A 27,770-nucleotide genomic window follows, 5' to 3' on the forward strand; every position below is an offset into this window, starting at 1 on the left:
TAATTCCAATTGTCTTGAAGAGATCTCTGGTCTTTCCCATTCTGCTGTTTTCCTCTATTTCTTTGCATTGTTCATTGAAGAAGGCCTTCTTATCTCTCCTTGCTATTCCCTGACACTCTGCATTCTGTTGGGTGTATCAGTTGGATATTCAATTGGTTATATTCAGTTGGTAAGATAGGATACTAAAACAATTAATGCTAAAGACATTTAAATTTTAAAAGAAATTTTTGACTTTTAATTTATGAATAAAAATAAATGTGATCATTTTTGCCACTTTTGGAAGGTATAAAAGAGAGGAATGTGGCTACAGAAAATTGTGTGATATGTGTCTGTGAGCTTTGCTGACCTGGTAAAATACTGTGTATGACAGACTGGTCTTACTACCTACCATCCTTCTCTATGAAATAGAAGTTATTAAATTTGTTAAAAGTCATAACTAATAATTATTATCAGTAGAAGCAATAATGACATAGGAACACAACTGTATGAGTTCTTTGGCTTATCAAGAGGAAAATGAGACCAGTGTTTCCCTAAAGGACTAGTTAACTCCAGCATAGGAAGGTTGATGAAGGAGTGATATGCCAGTTGGAGACTGATTGAGGGAACGGAATTTTACCTGCCTTGCCTTGTGTCTGAATCTGATAAGAAATAATGGAATGTATTAAATTTTTAGTAAGATTTGCTCAGTTTTGATAGGATTATTCACAAGAGAGAATAAGGAAATGGAAGAATCTCATAAAAACTTTACCACCAAGCATTGCACAAATACAAAGCTATAAATTAACTCACTCTTTTAAAATGATAAATTGGTCTTAGATTAACCAAGAATGGTAAAAGGTTCTTCTTTACCTGCTGAATAATTTGGCCGTGTGTCAGGGATTTTGTATCTCAAGAATAATTTTCTCAGCTTTGTGTTGACCTCATCATGTCCTTGATTGTTTACAAAGACAAAATAAACACATGCAAACAACAGCAAAGATTGATGACCAGTGATTCCTCACTTGTGAAGAACCAAAGTTTCCATATACTCCTTCTTTTTTTTAAATTTTGATAAATAAATAAGTTTCTTATGCTACCATGCTTCTATCTTAATTAACTAAGAAAATCTTTTTTGTCGGTTCTTGATTTTGCCTTCCTTAGATTTGGTGTGAAATTTAGAAAAAAAAATTTTTTTTCAGGATATCTTTTATGCTGAAAGCTGTCTTTGCATTTTTCCAGAGGACCTCTGGACAATCACAAGTATTATTCTTTCATTTTATAAGTAGAAAGATAGGAAGAAAATATGAGGTTTGTTTGGAGGTTCTGTGTTCCTTAATTAGCGCAACCTGTCATAAGGGCTGCATAGGTTAAGTTGTCACATATGAAAAGATGGTCAACCTTCAATACGTTAAGATTGTAGATGCAAAATATTATTTACTTATATACATATCTTATAGATAGTACACATTTTGAAAAGGCCCTGGATATTTGTCAGTGTCCTAGTATGTTTTTAACTTGCAGAGGAAAAGATTATGGAATAGTTTAGTGTTCTATCCCAAGTGTTAATTTTACTCTTGTTCATTGTGATATTACTGGTTACTATACTAAGTTAACAACAGTAATGAGTCTCATTATCAAGCAGAGTTGTTCTCTCTAGTGTTTGCCTGATGGCTCTGAATTGGTACTTTCAGCGAGGGAGAGTCTCAGAGTCTGTGGGAAGAAGTCTACAGCACTGTGAGCCACTTCACTTCAGTGGACAGGTTTGCGTGCGGGCTTCCAAGTGGGCACTGCTAGAAGTGCCCAGACTAGACCAGGGCCAGAGGCAGGGCTTCCGGGTCTTTCTTCAGTCCAGCAGCAGATGGAGCGATATCTGGTGGATTTAATCACCAAGGGCTGAATGAACTGATGAGAGAAATTTATTTGGATATTGTTGGTACTGTCTGAATGGTGTATTCTTCATGGTTCTGTGAGGATGACCTATCCTCATAGTTATGACCTATCCTCATAACTATCCTTCATAGTTACTCTTTCTTGAGATGTCTCAAAGTCTCAGTTTAATAGATGTTAGAGTGCTAAACTGAAATGAAGTATTTTAATGGTATCTGATTTTCAGTTGTCCCTTAGGATTCAGAAATGACAATTTTACTGATATTTGTTAATTTACTTGGCAATCTAATTATTGGTGAATAGATTCGTAAGAATCTTGCCCTCTTTTTACCAGAATATAGTTGGAAAAATCAATTGTGCAACTAATATAACTTTTGAGAGTGATTGTCATTGAATCAGGTATGAATCACTCACTGTTAGAGGTACTCCCTTGGAAGCCTGTATGCAAGACTAATGTGGATTAATGCCTACAGAGTCCTCCCAAGAACCTTGGCGTAGGAACTGGCTTATATGGTGCCAGCCTCATAACTTGTATGGTCCCCTGCCAAATCAGAGAGCTGAGAAAATTTTGGAATCCAAGAAGGGAAGAATACACCCAGATGCATAGACAAAGGTGAAATCTGGTGGGGAAAGTCTCTTGGACTTGATCTTCTAGGTTCACAATAAAAACATAATTGAGGATTTAAGAATCTAATCCTAGAAGAGATACTAAACAAGAAGTGTAGAGAGAAGTTAATTCTCAATCCTTCATAGTTACTCAGTACTGTAAGGCCCTAAATTTGTACAGCAAACTCAAGAAGACTTGTATTTTTAATTAGGACCCTTGCTCCATTGCATCTCTGAATAATTAGGTTAAACCTAATGAGCCTACACTTTCTGTTTAAAGAACAACCTGTGGGGATTATTTATGATCAAGGGGTAAGAATATCGGAAAAATCTTCTGAAGAATAGAAATGGGCAGGTGCTACTGGGTGTTTCTTCAGTTCAGTGTAGGCTTTGTCCTTTGATTTTCCGTTTTCTGACCTATTTCATAACTGTAGGGGAAGAGCTCAATATATAGATTATGATATGGTAGAGATGCAGGTACTTTCTGCCTGGTGGAAAAGATGATTTAAAAATGTATCATTTATTGCCCCTTTGAACATTAACTCATTTTGTATCAGAGTAATCATAACACTACTTTTTAAAATTGATTGTAAGCACCTTGCTCTTCAAATTCCCATTTTAACATCTTTCTGTTTTCCTCATTAATTACTGAGTATATAAAATTTTTGGCACATGTTTATTTGACATTTATATGTAAGTCAATGTTTTACCTTTTCAAAAACTGTACTTTACTAGACCTGAGCAAGTGGGGAATGGTGGTGTATTTCCCCAAGTAGAGCATTCTAAGGAATAAACAGGTTGGGATAAGCATGAGCTTATGGAAAATATAAAATACACTGTTTTAGATACTTAATTCGAAACAGGTCTTTGTTTCCTTGAGAATGTTTATAGTGGTGTGAAGCAAGATGACCTAGAGGCAGATGGGCAAACTTGACCTAGTTAGCGGCAGAACCACAGAGGTGTGGCGAGAGATGTGTGCGCGGTGGAGCGTCTATAGATGTAGACAGCCTATCGTCTTTCCTGTTCCCTTAATATAAAAATTTTCTTCAGTTGGTCTAAAACAGTTTTGTTTTGTTTTTTGGTCTAGCCTGTCAGTTCTTGTGTGTTCTCAGCCTCTCAGTTGTGTCCAATTCTCTGTGACCCCATGGATTATTGTCTGCCAGGCTTCTCTGTCCATGGGATTTCGCAGTCAAGATGACCGGAGTGGATTGCCATTTGCTGCTCCAGGAGATCGTCTCCACCCAGAGACTGAAACTGAGTCTCTTACATCTCCTGTCTCCTGCATTGGCAGGTGGATTGTCTACCACTGTGTCACCTGTCTATACTTATTATATACTGAATCATGAAAGAGTTGTTTGAAAGCTTATCATTCATTCTGTGCCTCAAAGAGTTGAACAGTAGTAACAACCATTTTGGGATATTGTTGTTTTACTTTTATTGTTAGGCATAAAGGAAAATAGATAGTGTGGAGTTCTTTACAGAGGGAAATACAGTGTCTACTAAAACAAATTACAAGTTGAGAAGAACTTCACAATTCAGCAATTCAGAATTTTTCTTTTTTTTTTTTAAGCTGATCATGAATGAAACTATGAAAGCGCCTATGAAGGAATCTGAAAACATCATCTGCACTGATTATGTGGTAGCACTCGGAGTTGAGTTAGAGATGCTTTCTTCAAGCAGCTTTAGTCTTGTCGTCCATTGGCTTGAAAATCCAGTTTTGTGCAGAAAAAATACTGCACAAATTAGAAATTAATACATGGAAATTAATACTGATGAAGTAAACTTAAGAACAAGTGACATAAGTTAGTGGCTTTTAAGGAAACTAAAGAAAAACATGTTTGTCATTAACCTAACAAATGACCCAAATTTACAAGGATTTGCTAACATTTTTAGTTAAGGTACTCTTTCACTATTTAATTTTATAAATAATAGGCAGTGTCTAGGGAAGGAGAGAATACAGAAGTCAAATATGAAATTATAGTCTTTCATTTCTTCCTAATTTCAAGCTAGAGACTCTGTATGAATTGAATTAACTTCTCTGGGACTCATATTAAGGCTAAGTAGAGGTGAAAGCTTAAGAGTTGGTCCCGTGCTAACGGGAAACCTGTGTGTCCTAACTCTGACTCACTTCCGTCCACTTTGCTCAGGGGTTCTAATTAGAAGCCTCTTCTGGATGTTGGAATTATTGAGTTACAAGGGATGTTTGGCCCCAGTTGGAGTGTGTATGTGTGTGTGCATGTGTGTTTATTTGCAGATTTGATACCCTGGGATCTCAGTCTAACCATCTGTGTCTCTAGCGATATTTTGCTTCTTCATGTCTTCTCTTCTCATTTATGTTTTGCACTACATGCATTCTATGTCACTGTTTACAACAGTTGAGGTCTCTTGAGAAGCTGCAGAGACAATTAGTATCTGCATGTGTTTGCTCAATAAATCCCTTAAGATGCCTTGAACAAGGCAGCATGCTACCTTTAATGATCTCTTTATCACCCTTGAACACAGTTACCTTGTTGATAAAATAGAGGTTTGAAACCTTTGTTGGTTGGTTTTCTACATTGCTCCACAACAGAAGGAGAGAACGCAACAATTTCAAAGCCATATTTAGCCTAAGATTTGTTGCTCTTCTTATGTATTTGCGTTGAGTATTTATTTCATGTCAGATTAGTAGAATGAATTTATGTGGCTGAGATTTTTTTTTTTCCTGGTGACTTGTTTCCACAGGGGATTTAAAAAAAAAAAGATGTATTGTCCAATAGTAGAATTAGGAGCATATGAAAATTAGAGTAATTTAACATTAACTTTTTTGTGAGCAAATTGTGTGAATATTTAAGTAATATGGAACTGTTACTGAGATTTGGAAAGTGTCAAATAATTGATTTTTATTATAATTTCCACTATGTTTCAGTCACAGCACTCAGGAGTACAGAAGCATTTTAATTCTTATGGAACGCCTTGTACCCAGGATGCTTTGTAAGCTTGTTGTTTGTTTGTTTGGGAGCCAGATATTTCTCTGAATATCCCTGATGCCTTTATGATTTAGAGCTGATATTGCTACTAACTGAATGAACACAAGGAATTAAGATTGTGGCGTAGGTCTGAAGAGTAGGTCATATTTCCTGGATTTCAGCTAGACGCACTGTAAGAAATAGATCAGGTCCCCAATCCCTGAAACCTGAAATTAGTCATGTGCTTGAGGTATTTACATGTACTAGGTAACAGATCCAGTGGTGTAAAACAATTAGTGGAATCATCAGAAACTATTAAGTATCATCAAATTGTTTTCCTTTGAACTTTATGTGATTATCACTGAGAATCAGCAAACTCTTAAATCATAATGACAGTTTGAAAAATCTGACTGTCAGCCAAATTAAGAAATAAAATTCCTTGGTAGAGCAATGCAAGTTAAGAGTATTATTTAAATAAAATGGAAAGATTTAATAATAAGGTGAGGTAATGTGACAAAGCTCTACTGTTAGAGAACATTTGAGACGTAGAGTAAGAAAAGCATCATTAACAGATATGGTCTCACACACAGTCAAGCTAAGTCAAGAGTCTTTTGAGCCGTCACTCATAATCATGTTGATGGCTTTACCCTAAAAGTCAAGTCCTTCTGTGGCACTGATTTGATTTTTATGAATGGTCAAACATCAAGAAAGAGAAAGAGGCAGGGTATGAGGGGGAGAAAGAAAGTGATGGAGATGGGAATTGAATTATTATTATGATTGAATTATATATTTTGTAAATTGGATACATGGCTCAGAGTTCAGTTGACTACCCTTCCCAAGACCCAAGGTTGTATCTTTCCCATATATAAAAAACAGGTCCGAGGCTACTCTGTTAACTATTGTGTATGTAACTTGTCTCTTGTGAGCACACAGGACTGGCTTGCATGAAAGGGAGAAATCAAGGTAAACTACAGAAGATGCTTTGTTCTTTGATAGATGCAAAATAGTTAAGGGAAGAGTACAGGATTTCAATTTACAAATATCATATGGGCAACACATGTACACCCATGGAGGAGTTAAGTCAATGTATGGCAAAACCAATACAATATTGTAAAGTAAAATAAATAAATTACTTTAAAAAATCATAGAATTATAGAAGCTGAAAGGAACAGAAAACTTCAGTATTACAAATGGGGCAGTTGAAATCTAGGAGGATTTATTTAATTGAATAAAGATTTGTCTGCCACTGTCCTTGTGTCAGCCATTGGTGGCGATACAAGCTAAATAAGACATAAAGTCTTGCCGTAAGAGATGTGCGGTCTGGAAGGAGAGAGTCACGAGAGTGTACCTTTACAATTGCAAGTGATCCAGGCTGAAGCAGAAATTGCGGAGAGGAGACTTTCCAGAGGCCACGGCCTCAGCCCCCAGGATGTACCCCTGGCGTTCCAGCCTTAAAGAAGAGCCAGAGCCAAGGGCAGAGGCAGGACCGCACACCAGCTGTCCCAGGACCAACAGGAAATGCAGGCTCCACTGTGGTCTGCTTCTAAATGCTAGTGAGTTTTCTTGCCTCTATGCCTTGTAGCAATTTCTTCATGCATGGAGTTTTCTTTATAACTATCTAGTGTCTCATTGAACAGTTTCCACTTTTAATTATTTAGAAGCTATTTATTAATGTTGAGTAAACCATTTTTTATATGTCTCTCCTACTTAGGATATTTGGGGCAATGATGAAAAGTAGTTTGCCGTATGTATCTGCTTGTTTAGGTTGGCACAAATGGCCTTCTTCCCTCTGTCACTTCATTCTGCCATCCCAGGAACATTCCAGGTCCAAGGGGGAGAGAGACCCTTACAGGGCTGCAGTGGGGTTCATGGGACACTACATTCAGTGAGTGGGAGCAGAAGCCAGGCAACCTGCAACCTCCAGCTCCGTATGCATTCATATGATTTCCGAAGTGAAAAATCAGCCAAATTGTATGAAGTTTTATAAATCTGGTTTTATAAAAATAGTTGAACTTCTCTAGAAGCTAGAATCTTAGGGGTTATGATCTTTATTTTCACAAGGAGTAAAATAGATCAATTCACTTTTTAGTTTAGATTTAGTCACTAACTCACATCCAACTCTTGCGACCTCATGGTCTGTAGCCTGCCAGGTTGCTCTGTCCATGGGAATTCCCAGGCAAGAATACTGGAGTGGGTTGCGATTTCCTTCTCCATGGGCTATTCCCAACTCGGGGATCAAACCGGGGTTTCCTGCATTGCAGGCAGACTCTCTACTAACTGAACCACCAGGGAAGCCCCCACTTACGGGTTTAGTTTGATTTCAAACCATGAGATACTGTTGTAGTACTTACCTGGGTTGCCATAAGGAATAGCAGTGAAATGCTGAGAGATGGATATAAAAGATACATTCAAAGTTAATACACACATAGCATATAACTTAAGTATTGAAAGTTAATACTACTAATATTTTAAATAAAAAACCCTTCTCACATAGAATTGTACCTACCAAATCCTTTGAATGTTAGTTTTGCATGTTTTTCAGAAAAATTTCTATAAAATATGTTCTATTATGGAGAAGTTAGCGTGATTGTTTTTTTTTAATTGCATTAGACTATTTTATTAGAGTAGTTTCTTATATTTTTTATATTATTATGAACAAACAATTTTTGTGTCGGTCACAGTTTTGTCTATCATTTCAATTTTTGTGTGTCTTATTTACATATTTCTCTTTGTTATTATAGTCATACAAAATCAGTTCTTACAGTATCCTTTTATTTTATTTTTAATTTTCATATAGTTTAGTGGGAGGGGAGGGGCTTTCTTTTTACAGTATCCTTTTAAAAGGGACCCCCCCAGGCAGGTCACGGGGTTAACACTGCAACTTCCTGTTGGAAGAGCTGGTTACTATAGTATAAGGACAATCCGTCTTCCATCTGTAAGTGATTGTTGACGGTTGTAATTTAATTTTGGCATTTAACTTATTTGTTGTTGTTCAGTTGCTAAGTTGTGAACAACTCTTTTCGACTACATGGAGTGCAGCACACCAGGCTTTTCTGTCCTTCACTATCTCCCAGAGTTTGCTCAAACTTATGTCCACCGAGTCAGTGATGCTGTCTAACCATCTCATCCTATGCTGCCCCTTTCTCCTATTGCCCTCAGTCTTTCCCAACATCTGGGTCTTTTTCAATGACTTGGCTCTTTGCATCAGGTGGCCAAAGTATTAGAGCTTCAGTTTCAGCATTGGTCTCTCCAATGAATATTCAGGATTGATTTTCTTTAGGATTGACTGGTTTGATCTCCTTGCAGTCCAAGGGACTCTCAAGAGTCTTCTTCAACACCACAGTTCAAAAGCATCAATTCTGTGCTCAGCCTTCTTTACAGTCCAGTTCTCACATCCATACACGACTGTTGGAAACCATAGATTTGACTATATGGACCTTTGTTGGTGAAGTGGTGTCTCGGCTTTTTAATATGCCGTCTAGGTTTGTCATAACTTTTCTTCCAAGGATCAAGCGTCTTTTAATTTCATGGCTGCAGTCACCATCTGCAGTGATTTTTGGAGCAGCTCAAAATAAAGTCTGTCACTGGTTCCATTGTTTCCCCATCTATTTGCCATGAAGTGATGGGACTGTATGCCATGATCTCTGTTTTTTGAATGTTGAGTTTTAAGCCAGCTTTTTCACTCTCCTCTTTCACTCTTATCAAGAGGCTCTTTAGTTCCTCTTAGCTTTCTGCCATCAGAGTGGACCATCTGCATGTCTGGGGTTATTGATATTTCTCCTGGCAATCTTGATTCCAGCTTGTGAGTCTTCCAGTTTAGCATTTCACATGATGTATTCTACATATAAGTTAAATAAAGCTTTGGCATACTCCTTTCAGTATTTGGAACCAGTCCATTAAACTTACAGACTTCTTAATACAGCAGACTAGAACTTTATAAGGACAGAAATAGGTGACCTCACATGAGTTTGCTCTGAAAAAGCAAATGGCTCTGCTCTAAAGCTTTTGTTTTTCTCTAGAAAGTAGATCACCATGCCCTTCAAATACCATAGAAGTTTTCAGACCATTACTTGGTGGCTGCAAAGTCTTGTGGCCTGTCATATTTGAATGAAGTTTTGGCAAATGATGGAAATTCTACCAAAAGACTTAAGAATCAATATCTGTAATTTCCTGGTTATACTAGTCAGTTTGACCAGTCTTTAAAATGTGGCCAAGTAGTTCTATAAAACTTATGTTGATTCCTATTGATTTTATTTTATTTTATTTTGCTTTACAAGTTAGCAGTTCTGAATAGTATTTTATTCTGAATACCTATCATCAGTTTGGGGACCTGCCTCCGAACACGTTTATAAGACAGTGCACAATGTATTGATATCTTATTGCATTTGTGGTAAAAGGGAGGGAGTGAACAAAGTGGCCTTTTAAAATACTGGCAGAATTCAAGGCCATTTAGTGTGAGATGGATTATTACAATAAAGAGATCTTTGCCTCTGAATGTGAAGACTTTATACAACCTTCATGGTAGAATCAGTTATTGGAAATAGAAATATCTTAATTCCCCATTACATGTTTTTCCCCAGATAATAGTTGCATTTTAGATAATGATCACCTCTACCACATCAAATGTATACCGAATTGTCAGCGATTGATGTTAATATTGATGGCTGCTTCTAATCAGGCTAAATGGGAAGATGCTCAGATTTAAGATCATTTTTAAATAGCTTTAATTACTAAGTTCTATTAGCAGTTTGGGCAGCCTGGGAAATCAAAGTAATTGGTATTAGTTTTTCTAAAGATCTGTGCAGTATTAATAAGTAGAAAACCTCTTAGGTTGGCAGGACAGTGAAAAGCTTAGGGAAGAATTTAGTTGTTTTAGTTAAAAAGGCTTTTTGGATACCTACTAATTATTTGATATAGTCAGTAATTTTTTATTATTTTTATATGTTATTGCTATATGATTTAAAGTGATGACAAACCAATGTATTCACTGTACAAGTAAGACACTTACTGGAGTTGAAAGGTATAGACCTTATATTTCAACAAATACCTTCAGACCTGTGTGGATGGTTGATGCAGGTGATGAATCGGATGTAATTCTGGTCCAGTAGGAATTTACATTGGGCCATAGAGTTTATCCAGTTGAAAAAAGAATGAAACATATAAAAATTCCTGGCAGGGCTAGAAGTCAAGATTTTATTAGGGTTTAAATGCTTTTAAAGTTTTAATTTCATATCATTTCCTCTGCTATGCTATCCAACTGCTTGTACTTTAAAAATTAATTATAATTCTAGATTTATTATATGACAGAATTCAAATTTAATTCTATCATTGTTTAAAGCAGATGTCCCAAGTTAGATATGGCTTATATAAAATAGATCATTTTTTTTAAAGAGCTAATTACTTTCTGTATTAGAAACTGTTATTACAACATTTTAATGTCTGTCTGCCACATTTTGTGCTTGAGGCTGCCAGGTTTTAATGAAGAATTTTAAAATGTTGACTAAAATAAAACTTGCAATATTTTGGTCTGCTGAAACTTTTATCAAGCAATTAACATTAATTTAAATGTAAAGCATCATTCCTTTAAATACGTATATGTCATGTTGTATATCCAGTCATCTGCCATATATGCTATTAAAAAGTATAAATGCTCTTGACAATAGTTAAAACAAAAATGTGTGAAAAGAGGAATACATTTTTAGGGAAACAATATGGTTAGTAGTCACTGTAAAACCTATTCAGTGGTTTATAGGTAATTAGCAAAAGGACTGCAAGACCATGTGGTCAGGCATTATATATTAGCTATTTTTTCACACCAAAAAAAGTTACAAAATTGAGTTTGACTTAATAAACTTAGTGTTAAAACTTTTATTTATTTATTGCATTCTCTGATCAGCTAGAATATAATTTATAAATATGACAACACTTTGGAGTTATTTTAGGGTATGTTTTAATGTATAAATTAAAAAAAATAACAGCAGAAATGTTTTCTTGTATCTGATTTGGGGCAGTAGAAAACCGGTGAAATATCCAAGTATTCTTTTTCCATTTGTTATGGCCCATTATCTAAATTAATGCTGAAATAATTAGCTTTAAATTAGTCATTTGATAGTGATCCCAGCATGGAGTTTTCACATGGGAAAATACTTGTGAAATAGTACATGGGATACTATTTTAGTACAACTATCTTACAGAGATGAAAATTAAACATTATAAAGGACTGATACAGATAACATCAGTTTGAACTGAACTAAGGCTGTTGTCACTAAAGCATACTTAGGATCCTTATCCATGTAAAGAGATACACTGATTGTTGAACTAAGTGCTTAAAAAAATTAAGTCGTTCCAGATTTTTTGTTATTACATAATAATTGCTATATATTAGGATTATTTCTTTCCTATTTTATCTGCTATGAACTAGCTTCTCCATTCAACACAGGAGCTCTACCATTTTTAAAACGCTATTACTAATGCTTTTTAGAACAGATGACCTTGTCTTCTGTTTCCCAGAGAGAGACTATCACCTCTGAGATGTTCTATCTTTAATAAGACTTTCTACTCCATCATTTCTTGACTATTAATTAGGGATAGCAATACCCTATGAATGATGCTTGCTTAATTAAGGAAAGGTGTAAGAAAGTATACGATACAAATCTGGCACACATTCTGTTTGATTTTGCTTCACCATTACATCTCCTCTCTTTGCTGTCTAAAATGTATTTTATCTTCAGTGTCTTCTACACTGTGGTCTAGACAATTATATTGCAGTTTCCTCTGTCTCAGTTTCCCACTCCACTTTGCCCTCAAGCAGCTGTCGTTTATTTCCTTTGTGTCATCATCATGAAAACTTACCGAAAGAATGACCTTTGTTCTCTTCCTTACCTCCCATTCGTTCCTGATTTCCTGAAAATCTGGATTCTATTCCATTGTCAAATTTTTGTCACCAATGGCTTACTTCTTGCTTATAATCAAAGACTTTTATAGCCCTTACATGTTCAATTATGTTTGACCTTATGAGATTACATCTACTCCCTAAAGTCCAGAGCTCAAATATCATTTCCTAGAAATTCTCCTTTGTCTTCAAGACATGTTTACTTCCACCTTGAAACTCTCATAACACTTTCTACAAGTTTCTCCATAGTCAGTTTCAGATGATGTAATTATGTGTTTTTGTCGAAGTCTACTATAACTGTGAGTTCCACACTGGGGACTTTGACTTATCTGTCCTGAAGTTGAATACCCCCTTACAACTAGTGGTAATCATCAAGTATATGACACTACTGGTAATTATCAAATATTTGAAGCTTTTTGACTTGTTCAAAATTTGAAAGGTCAGTTTCTGGCTCTCTCTCTCTTTTTTTAAAATTAATGTTTCCTAGAATATAATGCTGCTGGAGACATGTGTGATGGTACTATATTTTAATCATCCCATGCTCAGGTAATTTTTTAGAATATCCATAGAGTGTTCTAGTTTAGATTTCAGTCATCTGTGAAATAATGAGTAGGAATTCATAAGTAAGTATTTCTTCTCTGATTAGTTTGAGAGTTAATCTCAAAGGTATTGTGGCTTACTTTGAGGGAAAAGGTTTTTTGAAAGCAAGAAAAAAAAAATCATGCTATCTGCGAACGGTCTTGAAAGTGAAAGTTGCTCAGTCATGTCTGACTCTTTGCGACCCCGTGGACAACCTGCCAGGATCCTCTGTCCATGGAATTCTCCAGGTCAGAATACTGGAGTGGGTAGGCATTCCCTTCTCCAGGGGATCGTCCCAATCCAGGGATTGAGTCCAGGTTTCCCACATTGCCGGAGGGTTCTTTACCATCTGAGTTACCAGGGAATAGTGTAGTCAGTCTCTACTTTTCAAATCATAGCATTACGAAAGTACATTAAAATTGTCTTGTTTAAAACTTCACATTTGTTTTGCCATTAAAAACAAACAAACATGAAAATGGTAACTCCTCCAGTCAGCTTGCAAAAAACAAGAAAGAAAAGCATGTTAACCCATAATGTACCAGAAATACCTCACTCATCATGAAAAAAACAGGTTCTGCATTTTATCTTTGGTCTTAAGTAATACTGTTTTGCTTTGGCAACATGAGTGGGGCTTTTCCTAGCACCTGCTCAGCTGAAACACGTCCTTCATTAGTCAAAATCTGTCAGTCCTGTGCAGTTCAAGACTTGCTTTGAGCTGTGATATAATTTATCTGTTAGAGAAAACAGGCTCCAAGTCTTTCTTGCAAGTTGTTACTAATGAAGTAACTGGAATAAATTTCCCAGTGCTTTTGCCTTTCCTATTTTCATCTGTTAAAAAGGGGATTGTCACTTCTTCCTGGGAGTATAAAGATCATGATTTTTTAGGAAGACACTGTGAAATGGATAGTAATTTTCAAGGTTTTGCAACTTTATAAGTAAACAAATAAGGTGTATATACATGTATGTACATGCATGTATTTATGCATATGCACACAAATGGTGGTGATGTGCTATGGAGAAAAAAGACAGCAAGAAAGGAACTTATAGAGCGTAATAAATGACGAGGAGGCTGCTTTACAATTTTAAATCAGCCATTCAAGTCTTGCTAACACAATGCTATTTGAGCAAAGACATTTCTTTTCATCTTTGATTTCTAGAGGAGTGGACGTATATATGGACCATCAGGCTGCCGTGTCAAGACCAGACAAAACCAAACTCAGCATCACCCATCCCCAGGTTAAAACCACTGAGCGCAAAGACATGTTTGGAGGTGCAAACTGGTGCCTTAGCATGAGACACTTGACATCAGGTCCTCATTGTAACATCGTCCTTAATCTGGCTGTAATCTGTCCATCAGTCAGGCTAGCCTATGCTGCAGTAGTGATGGATCCAGTGGCTTCACCACTGTCGATTTATTCCCTGCCCAGTTACATGTTCCTTATAGACTGGCGTAGTATTGCTTGTGCTGCCTTTGCCCTGGGATGTGCTGGTCCTGTCCAGGCTACATCCAACCTACGGCAGACGGAAGGGAAGTCTTGGCCACCTCTTTTGATCCATGTCATCAGTCAAAGCAAGCCATTGGCCCATGCCTGGTCTGAGTGAAGAAAGGACAGGCCCAACAGGAGGTGGAAGCAAACACCTATTATATTTCCCACTCCTTGCCGTTTAATTTTATTTCCCTTCAAACTCCAAAAAATGTCATTTTCCGTTTCATTACACAGACGCTCTCTTGTCACCTTGATGTGTCCTTTTCTCTGAAATCTGCCGGGCTTCCCCCTCTGTTGCTCGTCTTCCTCCTCCAGTTTGCTTGAATGCTGGTTATCCTCAAAAAATGCAGTTGAGGAAAATCTTTCCTTTTTCCTCCTTGGTTCATCCACTTAAATACTCCACCCTGTAATGATCTGCTACAGAATTAAGCACTCTGCAGTTTGGGTTCAGCTTTCTATAGGAGACTCATTTGATCCTGAAGAGTAGAATTTGTGCCTTTTATGCCGCCTGTGGCTTAGCGGTAAAGAATCTGCTTGCAATACAGGAGACACAAGTCCAACCCCTGGGTCAGGAAAATCCACTGGAGAAGGGAATGGCAACCTAATCCGGTATTCTTGCCTGGAGAATCCCATGGACAGAGGAACCTGGGGGGCTAAAGTCCACGAGGTCGCCAAGACTCACACACGACTGAGCACAAGCACTTGATGTCACATGTCGCTCTCAACAAGGGTCTCTACCATCTTGTTACGTATTAGTTCACAAATTAGTTGCTGAAATATTTTCATTTTCAAAAGTATTTATGGAAAATATGTCTATATTCATTTCAAAATGTGAAGTCACAGTTTTTTTTCCCCCCTGCATGTATTTGGAGAGTGAACTTCAGTCTGCTTTGAGGAAAAGGCATCTTTGCTGTGTCTCCAGGTCATAAAACTAAGTTATGAGGCTTTTCAGTCCCTCACCCCAACTTCCTTATGCAAAACAACTCCACTTTACTTCTTTGATATATGTATTTGGGGACGCCTATAAGTTTTCTTTTGAAAATTAGGTTCTTCTGTCACATTTTAAAAAAATCACTATTTTAAAATAGAAATAGAGTAAGCCTTATTAGATATGCATTTTTATATAAGACATAGGGTTTTTTTTGTTTTTGTTTTTTTTACCACTGTAGCCTCTTGGGCACCAGCCTTGAGACTGAAGACAAATCAACATATTAGTACATCAAAGCTAAACAGAAGATGGGGTGTGTTTTAAGATTAGCTTGTTCTTTGAAGGTGAGGGCTACTATTCTTCTGCCAGTTTCTAGCCTTGATAACTCTCCTTGGAAAATTATTCATCTCTTTTGCCATTGGAAAAGAACTTTCCTTTATTTTAATCTCCTGCTTTTCTTTCAAGCTTATGTTGCTTTTGTAAGTTTGAAACATAAAAAAAGCAATATTTAGTGTCAGGAAGCTTAAATGAACTTTAAATTCTAGAGTGCTTAGTGTAGCAATGTTTGCAAAGAATAAACCATTCATCTATGTAATTGCTAATTTTAGAAGTCCCTTGGAAAGTGTTATAAGGTATATATTCCTTTGAATTTAAGAGAAAAGGCAAGTTTTCATTATAAAATCTCTGTATTAGAAATTACAAAAAGCATTCTCAAATTGTATTCTCTCAAATGTAAAATTTCCTGAATTTTCTTCTCAGCATCAGGCATTTATGGCCCAGAGAAGCTTACATATGAGAACCTAGAAAGAGGTTGATAGCAAAACTGATTACGGTGCTTCTGGTTTAAGCCAGCAGGCTAAACACAGGAGCCGAATTCCTTTTTTCCTATGGTAGCATTAAAATAAGGAAACAGATTTTTTTTCCCCCACTACTGTGAAGTTCTACATGGAACATTGGAGAAAAAGTAGAAAAGGAATCCAAAAATGAAATTCATGAAACATTTCACACATAAAATGAAACGTGTCTTATTTGGCAGTTGTAGGGGTCACCTACCTGCTTTTCTGCTCACGAAGCCCAAGAAGAGTCTGGCTGTTGACATCCCTTTCATCCCATGGAGAGAGCTCTGGGGATAATGTATTTCACAGCATACATAGATGGAACAGTACATGCTTCCTGTTAATTGCTGTCATGTTTTTATTTAGAACAATTAACTGCCAATCAGGAATCATTAGATATTTAAGGGAAAACTATATGAACGAAAGAGTAACTGGTATCAGAAGAGTTAAGTATAACTCAGGGAACACAGGAGACTTTAAAAGAGAAGCCTTAATTAGAACCGCTAGTAGGATTTCAGAGGATATTACAGCTATAACTGGCTGCTTTTGAAAAAGAGGCAATCAGAAAACAAGAAATTTCCAAGAAATTGAAAATATTATTACTGAATTAAATTCTTATTTGAGAAATGTATAGAAAGGACATTGTTGAAAGTTAAGCTTGTTTTTAATCTTCAAGTTGGTTAAAAATTAATCCCAACAGTTAAAAGAGAAAGAAGGAAATTTAAAATTAGAAAAAAAATAAGCATACCAGGTAATAGAGTCAATAGAGTCAAAATCTGAACTGTGAAAAATTCTTAAAGACATGGGAGGACCAGAGCACCTTACCTACTTCCTGCAAAACCTGTATGCAAGTCAGGAAGCAACAGAGCAACAGTTAGAACCAGACGTGGAGCAACAGACTGGTTCCAGTTGGGAGAGGAGGACGTCAAGGCCGTATATTGTCACCCTGCTCATTTAACTTCTATGCAGAGTACATCATGCGAAATGCCGGGCTGGATGAAGCTCAAATTGGAATGAAGGGCAGAGAATGCATTTTAATGACAGAATATTTTTATAAGCTGAATAAATACTCTGTGCTAATGAACCTTGGCTGTGTAACATAGGACCGAACAACTTACTGGCTTGAAACAGCAACCAGTCGTTTAGCTTATATGCTTGTGATTTGGCTGGTTGGTCTGGGCAAGATTGGCTCCCTCACCTGAAGTTGCTCATGTGAGTCTGGACAGCTGGAAGATTGGCTGGGGATTAGCTGATATAAAATAAACTCATTGCACAACTGGCAGTTGGCTGTGATGACAGGAGTAACTGAGCACATCTCATCATCCTGCTAAACCTGGCTTGCTCTCTTAGCAGCAGGATTTCTAAGGGCAGCACAGGTGGAAGTTCTAAAGCATACTGTGTTTTCAAGGCTCCAGTTATTTCCCTTTGCCAAAACAAAGGTCCCAAAGACCAGAGCAAATTATTACATAGTCAGTCCAGAGAACCAGACGGCTGGGATTTGGGCATGCAGAATAAGGCTATCACTGCACAGAGGCATCAGTGGTCAAATTAAAAAGTCTAGCAAGCAGGATGGATAAAAGTGAACTATATTTATGCATATCATGGTGAAATTTCAAAATTCTTAAGATAGAGCAGGAAGTGCTACAGTCTTCTAATGTGGATAAAATAGGTTATCTGCAAAGAAATGAATCTCAGTTGCAGGATTTTCATCAACTGGATCCTAGAAGCCATCCAAGCAATATCTTCAAAGACCTGAGAAATGTTAATTTAAATATAGAATTCTATATCTAATTTTAAATCATATTCCAGAGGAATGCAAGTATTGATAAAGAAGGTCTTTATGAAAATATATTGAATCATCATCAAAAAATTTTAAGTAAAAGGATAGTGTGAAATTCAGGAAAAGTGATGGCAGAATATAGCTTAGAAGAAACTGGGGAAATTAAAAGACAAAAGATAGTACACTGAAGCTTGAAACTTTGAAAATTCTCCTTCATGAAGGAAGACTTTAGTGTTAGTATGAAAAATTCTCTCTCTAAGGATCCAAATGACAGAAGGGGCAACAGAGGATGAGATGGGTGGGAAGCATCACTGACTCGATGGACATGAGTTGAGTTTGAACAACCTCTGAGAGTTAGTGATGGACAGGGAAGCCTGGTGTGCTGCATTCCATGAGGTTGCAAAGAGTCAGACTCAATTGAGCGACTGAACTGAACTGAACTGAAGGATCTAAACACATCACCTGATTCTGCCATGAATGGTATTTAAATAGACTTCTCTGGTGGCTCAAAAGGTTAAGTATCTGGCTGCAATGCATGTGACCTGGGTTCGATCCCTGGGTCAGGAAGATCCTCTGGAGAAGGGAATGGCTACCCATTCCAGTATTCTTGCCTGGGAAATCCCATGGACAGAGGAGTCTGGTGAACTACAGTCCATGGGATGGCATAGAGTTGGACACAACTGAGCAACTAACACTTTCACTTCAGGACTAGATATGTACTTACATTGAATTTTAATGTACTAACATTAAAGTTTAATGTACTTACATTGAACTTTAGAATCAAATTGTATACAAAATATTAGAGGCTAAATTATTGTCTAGATGATAGAAACATAAAAATAATTAACAATATCAGAAGATTTGACAAGGAGATTGTAGGAGAAAGTGTATGTGTGGCAAATTTTCATCTTTCATTGAAGCAGTAATTGATTTCAGGTTGACAGATCACTGAAATTGAAGAAAGTGGAGAAAACCACTAGACCATTCAGGTATGACCTAAATCAAATCCCTTATGACTATACAGGGAAAGGAGAAATAGATTTAAGGGACTAAATCTGATAGACAGAGTGCCTGATAAACTATGGATGGAGGTACATGACATTGTACAGGAGACAGGAATCAAGACCATCCCCAAGAAAAAGAAATGCAAAAAAGCAAATGGCTGTCTGAGGAGGCCTTACAAATAGCTGTGAAATGAAGGGAAGCGAAAAGCAAAAGAGAAAAGGAAAGATATACCCATTTGAATGCAGAGTTCCAAAGAATAGCAAGGAGAGATAAGAAAGCCTTCCTCAGCGATCAATGCAAAGAAATAGAGGAAAACAATAGAATGGGAAAGACTAGAGAACTTTTCAAGAAAATTAGAGATACCAAGGGAACATTTCATGCAAAGATGGCCTCAATAAAGGACAGAAATGATAGAGACCTAGCAGAAGCAAAAGATATGAAGAAGAGGTGGCAAGAAGACACAGAACTGTACAAAAAAGATCTTCATGACTCAGATAATCACGATAGTGTGATCACTCACTAGAGCCAGACATTCTGGAATGAGAAGTCAAGTGGGCCTTAGGAAGCATCACTATGAACAAAGCTAGTTGAGGTGATGGAATTCCAGTTGAGCTGTTTCAAATCCTGAAAGATGATGCTGTGAAAGTGCTGCACTCAATGTGCCAGCAAATTTGGAAAACTCAGCAGTGGCCACAGGACTGGAAAAGGTCAGTTTTCATTCCAATCCCAAAGAAAGACAATGCCAAAGAATGCTCAGATTACCACACAGTTGCACTTATCTCACACGCTAGTAAAGTAATGTTTAAAATTCTCCAAGCCAGGCTTCAGCAATATGTGAACCGTGAACTTCCACATGTTGAAGCTGGATTTAGAAGAGGCAGAGGAACCAGAGATCAAATTGCCAACATCCGCTGGATCATTGAAAAAGCAAGAGAGTTCCAGAAAAACATCCATTTCTGCTTTATTGACTATGCCAAAGCCTTTGACTGTGTGGATCACATAAACTGTGGAAAATTCTGAAAGAGATGGGAATACCAGATCACCTGACCTGCCTCTTGAGAAACCTGTATGCAGGTCAGGAAGCAACAGTTAGAACTGGACATGGAACAACAGACTGGTTCCAAATAGGAAAAGGAGTACCTCAAGGCTGTATATTGTCACCCTGCTTATTTAACTTATATGCAGAGTACATCATGAGAAATGCTAGGCTGGATGAAGCACAAGCTGGAACCAAGATTGCTGGGAGAAATATCAGTAACCTCAGACATGCAGATGACACCACCCTTATGGCAGAAAGTGAAGAAGAACTAAAAAGCCTCTTGATGAAAGAGGAGAAAGAGAGGTGAAAAAGGAGAGTGAAAAAGTTGGCTTAAAGCTCAACATTCAGAAAACTAAGATCATGGCATCCGGCCCCATCACTTCATGGCAAATAGATGGGGAAACAGTGCAAACAGTGGCTGACTTTTTTCTGGGCTCCAAGATTGCTGCAGATGGTGATTGCAGCCATGAAATTAAAAGACACTTGCTCCATGGAAGGAAAGTTATGATCAGCCTAGACAGCATATTAAAAAGCAGAGACATTACTTTGCCAACAAAGGTCCATCTAGTCAAGGCTATGGTTTTTCCAGTGGTCATGTATGTATGTGAGAGTTGGACTATACAGAAAGCTGTGTGCCAAAGAATGGATGCTTTTGAACTGTGGTGTTGGAGAAGACTCTTGAGAGTCCCGTGGACTGCAAGGAGATCCAACCAGTCCATCCTAAAGGAGATCAGTCCTGGGTGTTTATTGGAAAGACTGATGTTGAAGCTGAAACTCCAGTATTTTGGCCACCTGATGCAAAGAACTGACTCGTTTGAAAAGACCCTGATGCTGGGAAAGATTGAGGGCAGGAAGAGAAGCGGAAGACAGAGGATGAGATGGTTGGATGGCATCACCGACTCGTTGGACATGGGTTTGGATAGACTCCGGGAGTTGGTGATGGACAGGGAGGCCTGGCGTGCTGCGTTCATGGGGTCACAAAGAGTCGGACATGACTGAGTGATTGAACTGAACTGAACTGAACTGACAGATCGACAGGAGAGTTTAGTATATATTTCAGTTGTAAGTGGAACCAGTGGAAGAGCAAAAATAAAATGTAAATGCCAAAGTGAAATGGCAGATAGGAAAAAATGAAGGAATGGATATAAGTGCCCTTAATTCATCATCTGCCATAACAGACAAGCAAAATTCACTGAGAAAAGTGCATCAAGGGATAGTATGCTTTTTAAAACTCACTATACTGTTATACTGTTATATATAACACATGAGCAAATGTTACCTTTATATTTGGAAAAATATATAATTTATCATAAAAACTCTCTCTTTAATCAGTATTTATTAAATTGTAGAATGTGTCAGGAAAAGTTTATATAGTCAAAGCTATGGTTTTTCCAATAGCCATGTCTGGATATGAAAGTTGGGCATAAAGAAAGCTGAGTGCTGAAGAATTGATGCTTTTGAGCTGTGGTGCTGAGAAAGACTCCTGAGAGGCCCTTGGACTGAAAGGAAATCAAACTAGTCCATCCTAAAGGAAATCGGTCCTGAATATTCATCAGGAGGACTGATGCTGAAGCTGAAGCTCCAATAACTTTGGCCACCTGATGTGAAGAGGCGACTGATTAAAAAAGACCCTGACACTGGGAAAGGTTGAAGGCAGGAGGAGAAGGGGATGACAGAGGATGAGATGGTTGGATGGCATCACTGACTCAATGTACACAGTTTGAGCAAACTCCAGGAAACAGTAACGGACTGGGACGTCTGGCATGCTTCAGCCCATGGGGTTGCAAGAGTCAGACATGACTTAGTGACTGAATAGCAACAATAATGTGTATAAAGTGGGAACTGTACCTTCACCAGAATGAATGTGAACTGTATAAAAGATGTGCATAATATATTGCTTGGTGAAACAAGGATGCTGTGGAACAATATGGGTAGAGGAACCAGTTATTTTAGGCTTTCTTCAGTCTGCTTGCTTTTCTCACTGTCTGCCTGTCTGTGGTGTGTCTGTGTGTGCTTGCACATGTGTACATGTTCCACAACTTTGTGTGTGCTCAGTCATGTCCAACTCTTTGCAACCCCATGGACTGTAGCCTGCTAGGCTCCTTTGTCCATGGGATTATCTTGGCAAGACTACTCTAGTGGGTTGCCATTTCCTCCTCCAGGGTATCTTCCCGACCGAGGGATCAAACCTGCATCTCCTGCATCGGCAGGTGTCTTCTTTATCACTGAGCCACTTGGGAAGTCCGAATGGATGAAACAACTCAAAGAATGGATAGCATTTCTGTGTTGTTTTTCATGCATCTAATAGTTTTATAAGTAAAATAACCTAAAAACACACAAATAACAAGATTTGATCAGGTTCCAATCTCACAGTGGCATCAAGACTCATGTTCAAGTCATAATCTTCCCTTTTAATGTCAATTATTAATTAAGGAATTTCTTTTTAAACATCTTAATTCCCCTGAGTAGTAATTCTAAAAATTTACATTCCTGAGGCTATTTACATATTTTCAGTTTAAACCAACTCTTTGGAGAATGGAATCCTCAAGTTACTGTATAATATCTAATGCAGTGTATACAATTTTTTCTACATTTACTTTGTCTTTGTTCTTCTGAAAGAACTTCAGTCAACCTGCTGACACCAGAACACACCTTAGTTGTACTTGTCCCTTTGCTTATGCAGTTGCCTCAGATTTTTTAAGTATAATTTTATAAAGGGGTATGTTGCAAAATTTCTGTTATGGTTGTCATTATCTACCTTCACAGTAAATATTTAGTATGTCTCTGTGATGTTAACACTATATAGTATTATATCTAGGATTAAGAGTAGAATTACTATATGAAATTAGGGCATACAATTAAGGTGAAGGAGATAGCTATAGATATAAATATAGATATATAGAGATAGATATATAGTTTTGCATATATGGACCATGCATAGCATAAGAGATGAATAGGTTCAATTTCAGGCTCTGTTATTAATGAGTTACAACTTTAAGGGAGTCCCTTACGGCCTGATTTTTCACCTGTAAAATGAAGGAGTTAGTCAAGTTTGGTGGTTTCAAACTTACATCACTATACTATATGCTTCTGTTTATGTTTACCTAACAAAAATGTTTCCTAACATAATATTTACTCTTAGTGTGTATAATATTTTGATATTTTTGATATATTCTATTTTGCTTTCCTTATTTTATTTTTATGAAAACCCTGCAATTCATGAATGGGTTAGGAGTCATAGTTTGGACTGGACTAGATATGTTGAAGGTGCATTTTGTCAGAATCATTATTTGATTCCAAGAGTCTAAAAGAATGTCACCTTCATTCTGAAATTTGTTTTCATAATATTATAGTCATCATGCAATGTTAATTCAAGCTTCATTGGTATAATAAAATCTAAGTGTATCATATCTTTTAATGTTGCTATGTGGAGAATATTATACTTTTTAAGACCTTGGCATAATCTGACCGTCCCTTCCTGGTAGTTTTTTCATGTTCCAAGAGAGTTTGGCTTTCTTACTGCAGAGGAATTTTGGACACAATGTATTGCTGGAGTATTGGTTTTTCTCTCCACATGTAATATCCCCAAAGCCTAAAACAAGATCTTTATCTTTTTGATAGACAAGCAATTAGCTTTTGGAGGGAATTTAAAGGCAGTAAAGCACATCTGTTAGGACACTGGAAATAAATAGGAATTTCTGACAGGCAAACATTATAGCCTTGCATTTGTGATACTGGAGCTAAAGCTATGTCAGCATTTTTATTATAAACCTAGGGGATTATCAGACTGCAATAAAACTCTTTTTGGACTGAGGCTTATTTAGATTCAGAGCTTACTCATGAAGAACCTTTGCTTTCCTGAACACAGGCAAGTAGATTTGCTCCTGCTTAACTCTCTAAGGGAGAGCTGTGTCTGGGTTGCCCACACAATTATATAAACGTTAAAATATTTGATTTATTATAAGCTGACTCACCGATTATTAAAGTATATTATTTAATAGAAAGCAGTATAGGTTCAACAGCATAGTAGCTGAGTAGGGCTGAAAATAGTTGTTTCTGATGAAGTAGTGGGTTTTGGGCAGCTGTCAGGTAACTCACCATTATCTGTACCTTGGTGATATTAAATGTATGCTTCATAAGATCCTCTCCTGAAGATACTCAAATTTGAATGGCCAGTGATTTTCTGTCATGCCTATCCTGAAATGTGCTCCAAACAATTTGTAAAATGATTTCAGTTTTAGAGAGAAAAAGGAATAGAAAGATATTTTATTTTTATTCACATTAAAACATAAAAAGACACTGAAGAAAGTGCATGAGTTTAAACCCTGGGTCTAACACCAGTGGGTGTCCTGAGAAAATGCCTTCAAGTCTCTGTGCCTTGGCTTCTTCATGTGTGACAAATACTGGTAATGATTGTGCCTGTGTCATTGGGCTGGTTTGAGGTTTTAAAGGCACTGATCCATAGAGAGCCCTCAGGATGATGCGTGGTCGTATCAAGTGCTCAGTAAGTTTTAGATAGCATTGTTCAGTTCAGTTCAGTTGCTCAGTTATGTCCAACTCTTTGAAACCCCATGGACTGCAGCACGCCAGGCCTCCCTGTCCATCACCAATGCCTGGAGCTTGCTCAAACTCATGTCCATCAAGTCACTGATGCTATCCAACCATCTCATCCTCTGTCTTCCCCTTCTCCGCCTGCCCTCAATCTTTCCCAGCATCAGGGTCTTTTCCAAGGAGTCAGTTCTTCCCATCAGGTGGCCAAAGTACTGGAATTTCAGCTTCAGCATCAGTCCTTCCAATGAATATCCAGGGTTGATTTCGTTTAGGATTGCCTGGTTTGATCTCCTTGCAGTCCAAGGGACTCTCAAGAGTCTTCTCCAACACCGTAGTTCAAAAGCATTAATTCTTCAGCACTCAGCTTTCTTTATAGTCCAGCTCTCACATCCATACATGACTTCTGGAAAAACCATGGCTTTGACTTTTGTTGGCAAGGTAATGTCTCTGCTTTTTAATATGCTGTCTAGGTTGGTTATGGCTTTTCTTCCAAGGAGCAAGCATCTTTTAGTTTCATGGCTGCAGTCACCATCTACAGTGATTTTGGAGCCCCCCAAAATACAGCCTGTCACTGTTTCAATTGTTTCCCCATCTATTTGCCATGAAGTGATGGGACCAGATGCCATGATCTTAGTTTTCTGAATGTTGAGTTTTAAGCCAACTTTTTCACTCTCTTTCACTTTCATTAAGAGGCTTTTTAGTTCTTCTTCGCTTTCTGCCATAAGACTGGTGTCATCTGCATTTGTGAGGTTATTGATATTTCTCCCAGCAGTCTTGATTCCAGCTTGTGCTTCATCCAGCCTGCATTTCACATGATGTACTCTGCACATAAGTTAAATAAGCAGGGTGACAATATACAGCCTTTGTTACTTTTTGTTATTAGTAGTATTTCCTCATAGGGTCATAAAATCAGAAATTCATTTTTACATTTAGATTTCAACTTACAATGCCATTACATTAAATTTTTTAAAAATATCATCCCAAACTTCTGCCTAGGTCTTCCCCTATATACTCTTTTATTGTGGTTGTTGCTTATTAATGTAATTGTGACCTTGTCATTGCAACTTAATAATTTCAGGAAAAAAAATGTAGCTCTTATGGAATAAACTCTTGGTCTTTATGTGTGAGAATTCTGTTTTCCTAGGAGATTCATTTAAAAGTCTTATTCCTGCTGACATTGCTGGCTTTAAAAAGCGTTTCTCTATTATATTGTGAAGTATAACAAAGGAAAATGCTGTTACATAATGTATATGTCAAGGTATATCAAAACAGTGGTATATTATGTAAGGTTTTCTCCTGCTTCTGTTCAGAAATATGGCAGTTTTGTGTTACACAAATAAATGATTGATAGAAGATAGCAGGGAAAAAAAAAAAGACATACCTTGGCTCAGATATGCTTGGTTTTATACCATTTCACCTTTATAATTTAAGAAGCATGCAGTCATTCTTAAAAAACTGTGTGGTGGGTATAGGAAATTCTCTGGTTTCCCAGTGGTTAGGGCCTCACTCTTCCACTGCGGGGGACATGAGTTTGATCCCTGGTCCAAGAACTAAGATTCCACCAGCCGGTTGGTATGGCTAATGAATAAATGAAAAACTATGTAGTGAGTATATTACAGGGGAGAGGGCAGTGTGAGTATGTAAAGCGTGATGGAACAATTGTATATGTATCTCTGGGATGCTGAGAACTCTTTATTTAGTATATGTGGTGTATGACGAGGACATGGTGGTGGTGGCAACAGAGGTGGGCAGAAGTTGGAAAACATCGATCAGTCCATCTTCAGCAAGCACTGATTGACTGAACTTTAGGAGATGAGGTGTTAGGTGTTGGAGTTATTAAAACGAATAAAGTAAGCAATCTTCCTTGTCCTCCATGGGCCCACTATCAGACAGATAAATAGTTATCCCACCACGTGCTGACTGCTGTGGGATAATCCACAGAGCAAGATCTTTAGAAGGGAGTAGGCCAGGGTGGCGTATGGAGAATGTGGGTAGATGGGCCTTTGATCAGAGAAGGAAATCCTAGCCTACTGTCCCAGGAAGAAAGGCCAGAAGGACAAGTTTGTGAGCAGCAGTGTTTGCAGGCGTGACAGCAGTAAGTGATGGTGTTCCTAGGTGATGGCTTCTGGCTTAGAATGCACAGTTGTCAAATTGCAGGGAATCAAGTGTCATTTCCCTACTAGCAATGATAAATACTGCTTCCATAAGAGAGCAACCTCTGCTTTTAGGACTAAAGGTTATTTGGTTAAGTATAAGCATAGACTCTGCTTATCTGGATCATAGGTATCCGACAGTGCCTTCTGAATGAATGGATAAGTGAATGAAGAGTGTCAAGAGTGTGAATCGCAGGCATTTCACCCAGATGCCTCCTGACTAGCCAAGCATTATATAGTTCCTTTTGTTCCTCTGTGTTCTTCCCCATCTTGGTTTTATATTGTGTTTTCTAGTTCCTCCAAACACAATCTTATGCCAGAATATTTAATAATTAGTTCAGGGTGGCATGCAGGGAAATGTTAGTTACTATCCTTTCTAGATGACTTATGCGATCAACTAAAGCATGACCTGCTTTTGATTAATAAAACTCCAACCCAAAGGAGGATTTCCGAGGAAACCTTTGACCTTGGCTGGGTGAGGTATGTACTTCTCAGATACCTTCTACATTCTCTCCAGCTCTCCACATTGGTGTATTCCTGCAAGGGGTGTTCATAGTTAAATCTATATTTGCCCTTCCATCTAATGGGAAATTGAATTGAGTAAGCCAAATATCGGAAGGTGGCCTAAACTACATAACAGTATGGGATCTGAAATTCTTGGAATGTTATGTGCTCCAGTGTAGGATTAAAATTTTAATGTGGCAAACTCTGACATGTCAGATCAGGGTAGCATTAGTAAACGTTCTCAAATGTATTAATATCTCAAATGTACAGATTGTTCATTGAAACTGTTATTTTATGTTTAGGTTATATAATTTTTCCTAAGGCATATTTTGGTTGGAGAATTTCTCTTACATGGGCCGACAAAGCACAATAAACTTGGAGACAAATTATACTATTGTTACTTGAAGAACATGCTAATACTTTGCAAGAAGCATACTTTTTTGTTGTTTTTAATCATCTCATTAGGACATAATGATCTTTTTCCAGCTGAGGTGTCTAATTACCATCATATCCGATAGTCGGTTAATTGGTGAGAATAAAGCAAAAAGCCACCATGGACACATCTTGACTACATTCTCATTGCATAGAAATGGAGTAGA

The 27,770-nt window shown here is 37.5% G+C and overlaps 1 protein-coding gene across 1 annotated transcript in view; it reads left to right on the plus strand.

The window, feature by feature from the left end:
- Positions 1-27,770, plus strand: part of PRKN (parkin RBR E3 ubiquitin protein ligase) — a 1,209,190-nt gene that overhangs the window by 85,973 nt on the left and 1,095,447 nt on the right. The gene's annotated exons all lie outside the window — the stretch shown is intronic.

Source organism: Odocoileus virginianus, chromosome 34 (genome assembly GCF_023699985.2).
Source record: "Odocoileus virginianus isolate 20LAN1187 ecotype Illinois chromosome 34, Ovbor_1.2, whole genome shotgun sequence".
Taxonomy (NCBI): Eukaryota; Metazoa; Chordata; class Mammalia; order Artiodactyla; family Cervidae; genus Odocoileus; species Odocoileus virginianus.